Source organism: Struthio camelus, chromosome 25 (genome assembly GCF_040807025.1).
Source record: "Struthio camelus isolate bStrCam1 chromosome 25, bStrCam1.hap1, whole genome shotgun sequence".
NCBI lineage: Eukaryota > Metazoa > Chordata > Aves > Struthioniformes > Struthionidae > Struthio > Struthio camelus.
Genome location: NC_090966.1, coordinates 8,151,479 through 8,164,138, shown reverse-complemented (window position 1 = coordinate 8,164,138; position 12,660 = coordinate 8,151,479).

The following is a 12,660-nucleotide window of genomic DNA, read 5'->3' as shown; positions in this document are numbered from 1 at the left end:
ATGATGGGGCAGAAGGAATGCTGTGCGTTTCCCTTTCTTCGGCCTTATCGCCGCGCGCATTGCTATGCCGTGTGGTTTAATTAATAACTGTCTACATCTTGTCATTTATCATTACCGAAACAGGAGGTGGGGACCTTTCCATATGCATGCTGCACAAATAAATTAAAGTTGTCTCAATCAATCTCAGGGGTTTGCTGCTGTCAGTCACCTGTGTTGTCCTTCCTGCAGTTCAAAGCCTCAGATCTTATCTTGCTCTCAGGGCTGGGCAGCTATTCATGCAATGTAAAATAAAAACACACGCTCACGCAAGCCTGGGGTACAATCAGCCTTAGTTAGTATTGTTGTAGAGTTTAATTCTTGAGTTCACGGTAAGACCATCTACTACTAGATTTTAAGTGCGTACCAAGGAGGAACGTTTCAGGAACAAAGCAACGCGTAGAGACAGGCCTGTGAGGGAGTGGGAGAACACTGCAGCCAGATAATAAAGCCGGTATGAGCTTTTTCACCGACTTCCAACGTCGTTACAGCAATCTCTTAATTTTCACAGCATGTAGCCAGATACTAAATAGCTCACTGTAGGTAAATTGTACATCTAGCTTTGCAATTAGATTGCCACGTTGCACTTGCCTTAAGAACAACTGGAACGACTCTGGGTACTGGGCAAGATTTCATTTCCAACAGTCAAGCAGGAAACCTTCTGAACTGTGCATGCTTTGATTCTTGGTGGCATTGTATGGGAAAAGACCAACTCCAAGTGAAATGAGAAGGTGGACATAGCTAGCGTGTCAGGGTCAGCGATACGCTTCCAAACACAATCCCTTTTGGCACATGAACATCACCTCTCCCTTAGGGGTTCTGCCGTATTCTCCAGGGATTGCACAGACCTCAGGGCACAGCTTCCAGGGCTGGACAAGGAAGACGACAACCCCACAGAACTCATGGTTTAAGTTTAAAGACAACAGACTGAACTCGTGACCCAAAGGGAATTAAGTCACTAGAAAAGCATATACCAAAGCCCTCTGCTAAACGGTTTCTCCACACCTCTCAGCCATGCGAAACTCCAAAAAGCAGAGGGCCTCCCCGTGACGGAAACCCTGACCCGTCTTGGCGTCTCTGCTAGAGCTGATTTTCCTGTGAGTAATTTTGATGGTAATTTTTGGGTGCAGACAGAGCTTCTTCTGTCTGCTGGAAACAAATGGTAGAGCATCTCCCTTCCAGGTCTGACAGGTGAGTTCGAGTTAACTCTGAAGGCACACCGTGCCAGTCCCAGCTGTTGAAAGCTAACAGGACCTGCCGGATCCCTGCAAGACTGCCAGTACCTTGCCTTCAGGAGGAGGGTGCTGGCTGCCCTTGAAGAATCAGATTAAGCTCTAACTCACCAAAATATGTTACAGCCACCAGCGCGGTCCACATCACGCTTCATCAAGAAAACAGTTAAGCTCTGTTCCTTGTCGCACTGCTTCCAGGTAGAGGGGACCCTACATGGAGGAGACCGTGTGTAGTGCTGGATAATACCTATTTCTCACAGGCAAACTGTCTATTGCACTAAGGTCTCATGAAGAGCGTAATATGGTCAAGCAGATTCCAGCATACAAAATAAGTGCAAGTAAGCAAATCCTGCACCAGGGCTTGAGATTTTCTCATATTAAGTGTGCCAAAGGGACCAAAGTGACAGGCGTAAGCTAGACCAAACAAAAAAGAGATCTTCACATGCCATCCTTAGCAGGAGCCCATACTAGAGCTAATACTCGGGGGGGGGGGGGGGGGGGGGGGTCAAATGGCTGAACTAACTATAAGAGTATTTTAATAACTTTATGATAGAGTTGTAATTCTGGCCCCTTCTGGCCACAGTAAATTGTCCTGTTTGGCTGGAGCCAGGCTGAAATAGCACGTTGGGCATGCATCAGGAAATGAGCTCATAATATACGCAGCCTCAGTCTGCAGGTGATAAGTAAGGGCCCAACAAATTAATCTCATCAACTACATTCATCTTTGGATGCTCCTCTGTGCCAGGCCACAACGTGTAGGCTGGAGGCTATTTTTTTCATTTGTCTGACTTAAATAGGTAGTTTGAATTATTATGATACAAATGTTCTATTCTGTGCTGTCTTGTGTCCTAGATTCTTCTTGCTGAAAAGGGAAGAAGTATCATGTTGTATTTTATAGACAGGGAGACAAATTAGTATACTGACAGCTTGCTTTAGTCCACTATATCTTAAGAATTAAGTATTCTGGAAATCTAATGGCGTTAATTTATTATTTTCCTTAATCTCCTCCTCTTTAAGGGCAAAGCATCTTTATTAATAATTGTAATTTAATTCTCTGTGCTGCCATTCAGAATGCACTAGGGTTCTACAGTCTATCCTTTAAGTGCATTCCTCACCACCTCTTTGCAGGCTCAGCAAGGACATCTATGCAAAGTGCAAAGGAAGAGCTGCCTTGGGCTCAATACTGGGAGTTAGGAAATTCTACGCTATTAAAAAAAAAAAAAATAATTCATAGGAAAGAACATCCACCCCTACCCCGTCCTGTTCTCAAGATGGGCTTTTCTTTTTCCAAAATATATATCTAAACCATCAGTGAATTTGGCTGTCGCACAATTGTTTTGGCAGCAGAAAGAACAAAATCTCTCTTTACAAGGCTCTCCCTTTTCTCCTGACACCTGCAATGGCTCCGCTGCAGACATGAAGACGAGGGCAGGCGAGCGTTTGGCCCACCGTGCTTCTCCCCTTCTGGTGCTCATTTTACAGTTAGTAAAGATGATGTGGAGGCCAAGAGGGGTTGCAGTGTGGGAGAGACAGATACTGAGGAATGTCGGAAAAAATGTCTTTCCAGAAGCTAACTTCTGTTGTCTGAGTCATAGCATCTTGCAGTCTGCTTTGACTACCTCCAGAATTGCCTGGCTTCCAAGCGAGCTGAAGTCCTTAGGGCTGTTCACTGCCTAAGCAGAAATAATATTAGAGAGTTTGAGCAAAGGCTTTAAGTGAAAAACCCTGTTCTGCATTAAATACGCTGGAAAACTCGGAGACTGGAAAAACATACCATCACCTATCATGCTTAATGAACCCCCCCCACCCCAACCTCCCAGGTACAGGAGGGTGTGGGACCGATTGTTTTTGTGAGAACGTGGTCTTTAGAGAGAGGTGCTTCTTAGTTGCACAAACACTGAGTTAAAGATGATCAAGATGTGGGATTTTATAAACCAGATGTTGTTTGTTTATTAAAAGCTATTTAGCATTTTGACTCTAAGCTAGGAACAACTTCCAGTGTCCTAAAGGAAATTCAGTACGTTTATGCATATCTGGATGGCTAAACGAGCTGAAAAATAAAACGTTTAGCATTTCCGCACGTTCAGTGAGGCAAAGCTACGTCATCAAAAATCAAACATAAAAGTATCAATTTCCAATGTAGATACAATATTTAACCCATGATCCCTTACTGACCATATACAAACCCAGCTGTACCAGACAGCCTCCAAAATACTCAATGCAACAGTCAAGCTAGCTGGTTAGTCCCATCAATGCTACTTAGATTTGGCATCAGCTCCTGCAGTTTACCGCATGCGACAACAAGGCCAAGGCTGCGGGGCACAGAACGTCACATTTTGGCTATCTGACCAGAGGCAATTGCATTTAGGCAGCCCCAAGAGGAAAAGGGAGGTAAGGCCAGGAGCTGGTCCAGCGCTCCTTAGCGGGGACAACAGCCCAGCGCTTGCGGTTGTCACTGGAACAACAGGCTGCGCCTCCTGGGGCTAGGGTTTGCATGCTGAGACAAGAAATTCATATCTTGAATTCGAGGGACAAGGAAAAACAGTCCGGCTTTGGTTTATGTTTGCTCGGCTTCTGTTTATTCTTGGACTGCTCTAAGTCTCGGTAATCTGCTGTTACCCGCTGGCCTCGCTCTAATGTCTCAGTAAACACGAAGCCAGCGAAAGCACCCAGTCTGCTCCTTCCTGCACGCTTTCCTCGGGAGAACACCGGCGGAGCCAAACCTCGCCCCACTGGACCCAGCCGCCAGCCCTGCCCTGCACAGGGACAAGCTAGCATGGCCAGCTGGACCTGCACCCTGGTGCTTGCTGGAGGCACTGGCAGCTGCCCGGGCATAGCGAGGAACTGCTGCAGCTGCAGCACAAAGTCCTCTCGGCACACCCTCATTATGGCATTGGCACAGCCCTCGGCGTGGTTTCCCAATTGTTTGTATTTACTTGCAAAGTCTCTGCTGCACAGAGCCCAGTGATAAATATAATTCCAGTCATGGCTAATTTGATGTTTCGGGGGGGGAGAGATGGAGAAGGGGGGGTAATTTCATGGTAAACCATAATTACAACTAGTACCCTAATTGCCAATCCAATCTGAGGGGGTAGCTGGGACTCAAATCAGCCTAATTAGAATTCTGCTTGTTCATAATAAATAAGTGGCAATTGCTAACTTGACCTAGCCCACGTTAAAATAGAGCCCATCTTAAAATAAAGCGTGAAAGCTTATGTCAGTGAGTTGAAGTTGTGGCCACTTCCTAATCGTGTTATGCCGACAGTCTAGCACAGAGCTGAACAGAGCAGGCACCTGCGTCCTCCAGGTCATCTTCTGTTAGCTGGCAGCGGCATGCACCCCTGGAAGGACTGAGCACCTCATAAGGCAAGCAGCCTAAAAAGCTTAAGAGCACTGTGCTGCATGTTGAGTGCTTCTGACAATCTACTTCCAGCTGTTAGTGCAACTTGTAGCAAACTTGGCCCTAAACCAATTGCCTCCAGCCGTACAGTAGCTCAGTGGCCATGCCGAAATAGACTTTTGGCTTTTAGGTCCCTGCTCCTCACCATTTCTAACCAAATCACACTCCCTCCCCAGCCAAAAATTGCAGGTTTCGTTATTTGTGTCATTTATGGCTACAAACCTTGATTTATGATTGACATGAAGTAAAAGGAAGAACTATCAACGCTGATATACTGATAACTTGACTCCAGTTGTATAGCCAGTATGTATCTAATCACAGGTGTAACATATAGTTTCCACATTTCTTCCCAGTTTCCTGACCTGAATTCCTGACGTGTTTTTGCAGGGCTGAAACAATATGAGCAAGAACGAAGAAAGCATTATAGAAGTATTTTTTCTGACACTTTCTCTTCCTTTTTCTTTCTAGGAACTGCAATAATTGGTAACAGAATGGTATGTTAGACCTATAAGCTGCGTTCTGACTTTCTAATGATACGTGTGTTCAGCTGAGAATTAACCCATTATAGCCATGAAAATTCAGTTAAATTTCTTTCATTTCCAGTGAGCCTTACTATTCTATCAATGGCCGTTGGCTTCCACCAGGGAACAGTAGGTTTGCTAATAACAGCAAGTACAGCACCAGCAGCTTTACATTTTATCAGAAAAAACAGTATAGGTAGGAAGCAATGCAGGAAGCAGAACAAACACAGCATTCTGTGGCATCAACTTGAGGTTTTGTAGGTCTTTTTAGTTAATAAAGAGTAATGTTAACTGCAAGATTCCCTGGCCAGGAAACAAACATCCTCTCCATAGCCTATCTTAACAGTTTGTCCTTAATATAGTCTAGAACCTCTAACTTATTAACGTGTTACTCATTATGAAACTAAGAGCCCTCTGACTTCTAAACATATTCCAACATATGGTAGATACAGGAGAAACGGTGTCAAGAGTGTATAAACCTGCTAGTAACAATATATACTTCTGGCTGCAAATGTTTTTGGTGTAATATATACTTGGTAGTTCTTTTTTTTTTTTTTTTTTTTTTTTTTTTTTTGCAGTTTGGGACCCTTCAGACAGAAATGGAAGAACTCCCTTGTTTTTTTTAGATAAGCTTCTGTTCCCACAGCTTCTGGGCAAATACCTCGTCACTTGCAGAGGGCCAGGGGCCCTGGGAACCCAGCGAGGGGCAAGCAGAGGAGCTGCTCACACTCTTTCTTACCAAGCTAAAAATCACTTTTTCTATCAATCAAACCCCACATGAGGCCTCCTTCAACCTACAGGCTCCTCACCTTTGCATTATTATCCTGCTAGTCACTGTCATGGCAACCGCAGAGGCCGTTCCAGCAGGGAAAACGGGTGGCCAGTGGAGATTAAGTGGGAGCCTGCTTGCATTTCCATGGAGCTGGTGAGGAAGGAGTCTCCTGCCCTGGGGAGGAGACTGCAGGGCAAGGGGAGGGCGGAATCGGTGGGGGGGGGGGGGGCGGACTTCACACAGTAACTGGCTTTTAAGTTTTCTATGAAGAAGAAAACCCTGGAAAGGACAGTACTTTCCTCAAAGGAGAATCTGGGCACAGAGAGCCCTTTTGGCTGTGACTGAGGAGAAGACTGCATAAGGAGCCCGGTCCCTGCACTCACAGGCATGTCATCCTTCTCACTGGATAAGGGCCTACTGCTGAGTAGCTTTTGGGTAGGCCACCCCCAAAACAGTCCCGTGTGAAACAGTCCCGTGTGTCCTTCGGAAAGTCCTCCAAGACCTGCGCGCCCTTCACCGCGTGCCTGCACCCGTTCTGCAGGTACGGAACAAATGATGATTGGGAGAAAACAAATGTTAGCACCCTGGAAAGCTCACCTGCCAGTCCGAGAGCTCCTCCCAAGCTCTGATTTACATTTAGGTTTTCTCAAACAGCTTCTGATAGTCAGTTAGGTTAGGAGATGGGTATACTTGGATTTCCTGCATCTTCTCCAGACGACCACTCTAAATTGCACCTCTTTTCTCTGTTGCGCCCCAAATTTGTTTTTGCTCGTCCCTCTTTCATGAGGCTTCTCTGAATCCAAGACAGGTTCTTTGTTCTCAAATATCTTCAGGAAAAGGAAGAATCTCCTGCCTGAATAAACTACGGACAGACTTGAATTATTTCTGTCCTTTTGACCAAAGAGGACCAACAGGAACAACTGTAAAGCAGCTGGTTAGGCAGCCCAGTCCCCTATGGAGAAAGTTTGTCTCATCTTTTGGGACACTTTAACTGCATTTTCTGGTTCTTTGCCTAATAGAAATCACTGCCAATAGCAGCACAGTGGCCCATGTCCCATTCTGAGGTTCTGTAGCATTAGAACTAATCAAAGTTTTCCAAAAGCTTTATAGCGCCCAATATAAATACTTCTATTGGAAGGTCCTTTGTATATGTTATTAAACTCGGAGCATTCTGGCATCATCCGCTGCCATTTATCTGTGGCAAACCCTGAAAGAGTAAAAATCAATCTAGTTTCACTCTAGGCTTTTCAAAGTATTTGCTTTTATTGCTTCTTTAAGCATTTTTATTCTCACTACAGGCTGCTCCTGCCTCCGTAGCTGTCCTCGGTTTAACCTCCTCCTACACATGCTTCTCAGCATTGCTGGTTCTACCACTTGGGTAGAGGAAAGTGGATTTGGGAGCCAGGTTCTTTGCACTCTAAAAAGTAAGGGGTCTGCTAGAATCATTTTACAAGTTTTTCACACATGGAACTAAAAAGAACTAGACTAGACACCTAGAACAGAATGCCCAAGCAAATGTGAAAATCCATTTTTTCCCCTTAAACCGTAACTGTTACATCCTGAGTCGTAGCAGGAACCTTGGTGCCTTGTTGTCCTCGAGCAACGAACCGCAGGAGTGACTGTCGCGGTCACCTTCTAGCAACAGATTCTGCTCCTCAGACACGCTTCTGCCACAATGGCAACAGTCCAATGACAAGAAAAAAATAGCTTCTTCCCTTGGTCCCAGACAACAGCCTGGCAAACACACTTATAATTTGCTGAAGGAGGTTGGAGCGTATAAGCTATAAACATAAAATAAAAACAAACGAACCTACAGCCCTGAGGCAGATGTTGGAGCTGGTGGGGGGGGGGTAGGAGACATGAATGCTGTGCTTCCTCCTGGACCTGATGGTCACACAGGACATGGTAGGCCCACAGCAGGCCTGCAGAGAGCCCGGGCCACGAAGCTGCCTCACCTCCACTTCCAGGAGCTGCAGTCAGCTAAGGGCCCGTCACCGAGCCTTGTGCTTGTGGAGAGGCCTGACACTGTCTCCTGGAGAAACAGGATTGGAAATGAGAGTTTGTCCTGAAGGAAATTGCATGGGGTCCATTCTTTGGCTGTACCTGTTGACCACCCTTCTGCTCTCCGCTGCATGGCTTGCCAGCAGACACCTTCCTGCACTGCCCAAGGGGCAGCTACTGCCTTGTTTTCCCCTTGCAAAAAACAGGCTGCTCTTGACATTCCTTCTGAGTAACCCAGAGTAATTGTCCTGCGCCACGGTTCCCCTTGCCCTTCGGCATTATCAGTAGCGCAGGGTGGCTGAAACGACTTTTGCAAACTGCACAGTAAGGCATTTGCCTTTCCTAATAAAATCCATACAACTGGGAATTTAGTAATAGCTTCATAAGCGCCGTGTAGATTTGCTCCATGCAAAGTTTCCTCGCCACTCAGCAAGAAAGCACACCCCCTGGCTCTGCCCTGCAGCATGGGCAAGAAAATCTGACCAGAGGGGCCGTGAAGCAGCTGGGCTGCTCCAGTAGGGAAACGCTCACGCCCAGTGGGAGCTGCTACAGTTCGGACATCAGCGTGCACGCCCTGCCACCCCAGCGTCCAGAAGACTTCCGATAGCGCAAAACAAGCAAAAAATAAAGCTTCTTGACAAAGGTTTTGCAGACTTCTCGGGTAGGGTGGTGGGGTCTGCTTTTTATTTAAACCTTTGCTACAATGTTGCAGTTGAAGATCTGAGTCATTTTGCCAAGACTTGTTGGTAAAAGTCTCCACCTGGTGGTGCCAAACCAAAGCATCTTTAAACAAATTCTGAAATGCTTAATAATCCAAAGGTAAAAACATGTTTGATTCACCCGTTTTAAAGTTTCCTTTTCCGCAGCAAAAATGTGCTCATTAGCAGAGTGCTATGTAGAAAGGCAAGGAAGGAAAAAGCATAATGGAAAAGCTATATGATGGTGCAGCACACAACACAAGCACGCTGCACACAGTTATCCTCTCCCTATACACTGATCCATACCCTGCACAGCATGAATAGCTTTTTGATGTTGAGTGTAAAGCATTCTTTGAGCTTTAACTATTTCTCATTTGTTTAACAAAAAGTGTTTACAATAGTTCCGTGCAATTTAATACAGAAAACAAGGCCTAAACCCTAGACTCTTCCTCAAGTCACTGATTTAGGATTCTTTTTTGAGTGTTTATAGTCTGATGAACTCCGTGCAACTCTGGATTGCATATGACTTTTTCATAACTATATACTTCCTGGTGTGTTTTGATGATGCCTGCAATAATCGTTAGAGCCTCAAGTGGGTCGAGGGCTGGGGTGAAGCACATTTGTACAAGACATGGCCATATAAATTATTCTCACAGGTGGATGCTATACTTTTTACTCTATTTTTCACAGAAAGACATGAATATATCAAATCTTCATTTTAAAAAAAATGTTTTCCAGTTACAATTTTAAAGTCACCTATTAATCATGTTTAATTTTATAGTACAAAACCTCTGACTATTCGAGGTAGTCTTGCCTTTATGTGCACAAGGATTTTTTTCCCCCCCCCAATCTCTGCACTTTCTTCCTTGCCCTTTTAATCCATTTTCTCAGTCTTTGTCTCTTTAAAAGCATAATTTCTCCATGTAAGACAACAGCGTGGAGAAGAGTTCCAAAATATTTCCTCATTCTTTTGCCTGATACTCTAAAAAATGAGAAATAAAGCAGTCTCTTCATGATGCGTGTATGGGAACCTTCTTGGGAATTTCCTTTAAAAAAAAATACTCTGCTAGAGCGAGCCTCTTGGAGAGCAGATTATGAAGTAATCTAACAAGGAGAGCGCAGCTCAAAACTTTAATTGCGAAAGGAAGCCCGAGCAGAAGGTTGGCACAGGGCCTTTGCTGCCACGTCAGGCAACATCTGCAGCGACTGGCCAGACGCTTCTGTTCCTCTTGGTACTCGAGCTGAAGGGCTGATTAGCTAGGTTTGCTCCTACCGTTTCTAAAACGCAGTGGAATGGGTTCATAATTAATTGGAAAACAGGTACAGTGCATTTACAAAGTGCACCAGGAGGGGGGGGTACTCCACCGCTGACCAAGAGCTCCCTAAGCGCAGCATCGCCAGGGAAGCGTGCTGCTAGAGCAGAGCTGTGTCCAAGGGAGCTGCTCAGCTTTCAGCAGAAATCCCAAGTGAGTGACACGGGATAACGGGCTGAACTTGCATTTCCATTTAGGCTTCAGCACAACACCTTGAACATGGGGATTTATGCTGAGCCCTTCAAAACTATAAAAATGCCATGACTTCATGCCAAATAATAAGATTTTAAAGATTACATTTTTTTTTTTAATTTGCCTAATTTCAATGAAATGCCTGTAATGGTCATTCAGCATAGGGAAGAATTCCTGCTCTTCCAGAAATCCTTCCTGGAATTTTCATTTAGTATTTAGCTGCATTCAGTTCAGCTAGCTTCTGTGAAACCAATTACAGAGCAACAGTGACAGCAGCAGCACGTGTTTTCAAGAATAGTAGTATAGCCTTAGGACCAAATCAAGTAGTTAAAGAGCTCATTAGCTGGCAGATAATCTTCTAATTTTTTTTTTTTAAAAAGGATCTCCAGAAATACATGGAATTATTGTAACACAAACTCAAAGCAAAAAAGTTGGACTCTGTCCCACCTCCAAACGCATGCACTGAAGAATAAACGTAGGTATGTTACTCCATACCCACGAAGAACAGCTCCAATAGGTGGAATCTCTGTTCCTGTCTGCTCCTTGGGGACGCCATGGTTCCTGTTTCTTTAGTGTGATCAGATGAAAACAGCAGATGAGTTCTGAGATCTGCCAAAAGCTGAGCTAATTTTGTGTTTTACAAAAAATTTGCCTGTCAAACTCTAACTCTTCCATTGCTGATAGTAAAACAATATACTAGATTTAATAAAAAGCTTCTGGTGCCTTACACATTGTTCAGGACATCCATTTCTTCATGAAATAGCCGTAAAAGCATGGACTGTGTAAAGGCAGGATCCAGTATGTTAAAAAATGATTTATTAAAGTTTTTGGCAACTGGTCTTTCCTGTTTTAAGAATAAATGTTGTAGCCGAGACACCGCTTGCTTATATGACCTTTCAGGGAAAGGAGACACCTCATTTTTTCATGGCACTAGGCCTTAAATCCAGGAAGAAATTGAAAGAAAAGAGACAAGCAAGAAATACAAAAGACTTGCCAGCAGAGATCTTTGCTCCCTTAGCACCCAGGTGCTGAAACAGCTGAACAGATTTTGCTTCCTGCAATTGCCATGTCTTAAGACACACACATGCATTTACCTTTTATTTTCATCCGTATTCATTTCTTAATAGTAGAGAGAAGCAAGTAAAATTCCAGCCAGCTGGGGACAGATTTGAGTTACAAGAAAAACATGCACACCTCTACCCATCCTTGGACTTGCCATGTTAACCCTCCTTCCTACCCTCAACTACAGCAGCTTCACAGATTTTTTTTTTATTTTTTTATTTTTTAAAGGGTTCTATGCCAGTTTCATAGGAGCAGGAAATTGTCAGCTTCTCTCGCAGAGACTCTTCCCCCGGGGCCCAGATAATTTTGCTAGCTGCTTACTCGCATTTCAGCATTCTGATCTACTTCAGTGTTTGTATAAGGTAGCACTTACCTCAGCAGGCAGAGCTGCGGGTACTGTTTTTACCCCGGCACATGAATACCCTCATGCAACAGAAGCACCAGGAAAAAAACAAATGGAGAAATGATAAGATAGACCTAGCACTCATTTATTCAGTGTAATTCTTGCAGATGCAACTGAGTTCTTCCTGGGAGCAAACTCCCTGGATCCAGTTAACCTATGTCCAATCTCGTTTGCCTGTGGCCCAATCTCATCTCTCATTTGTAAAAACCACTCTCATTGTTGTGAATGTAGTAATAAAACAACAACATAAAAAGTAATCTTTTAAACAAAAAGGATTAAAACTGACAGATTATGCAACCATGTAACATGATTATGTGGTTTCCAGCTACTGCTTTTGGCATTTCTCAAAACCTGAAAGTACCCACCTCTTTTCTTCTGCTTTTTTGCTTCTACTTTTCTCTGTCCTAAGATAATTTATCATGTAAGGGTCTCTGAATACATCTTTATGTTTCCTGTACCTGAAAGTTCCCCCCCCCCCCACCCCCCACTGCTTTAGAGCCATCACATTTAATTAATACCGGAAATATTGACTGAGTGCTAAGAGAAACATTATCATTAAATTAAACTTCTTGCAGTAGCAATGCCAGTTCCCCTGCTGCAGAGTAAGGCAGACACTGGAGCTCAGGAAGAGTCTCAGATGAGACTTTTGAAGGAAGACCATGACAGGAGAAAAAGCCTCAACAGTTCTGCACAGTGGTTTTACTGTACAGCTCTTGCTGACTAATGAGGACTATACTAGCATCCACTGATCTTATAAGGGAGTCATACTGATAAGGACATAGAGAGGTCTTTAATAATTTAGGGGAAACCCTGAAAAACTTAAGGAAAGTGAAAATTCAGGCAGCAGAAGAGGGACAGAAGTTGAAGACTGCAAATAAACCGGATAAATGAACTGAAGCAGAGCAGTAAGGCATGAAGACACAAATGGAAGGAAAGGCAAGGTATTTAAATTACTGTACTTTGCATTGTCAAGTTCTTAATCTTTTTAAGAGATGAAAATTATGACCTCTTTTCAAGAATATGTTCAGAA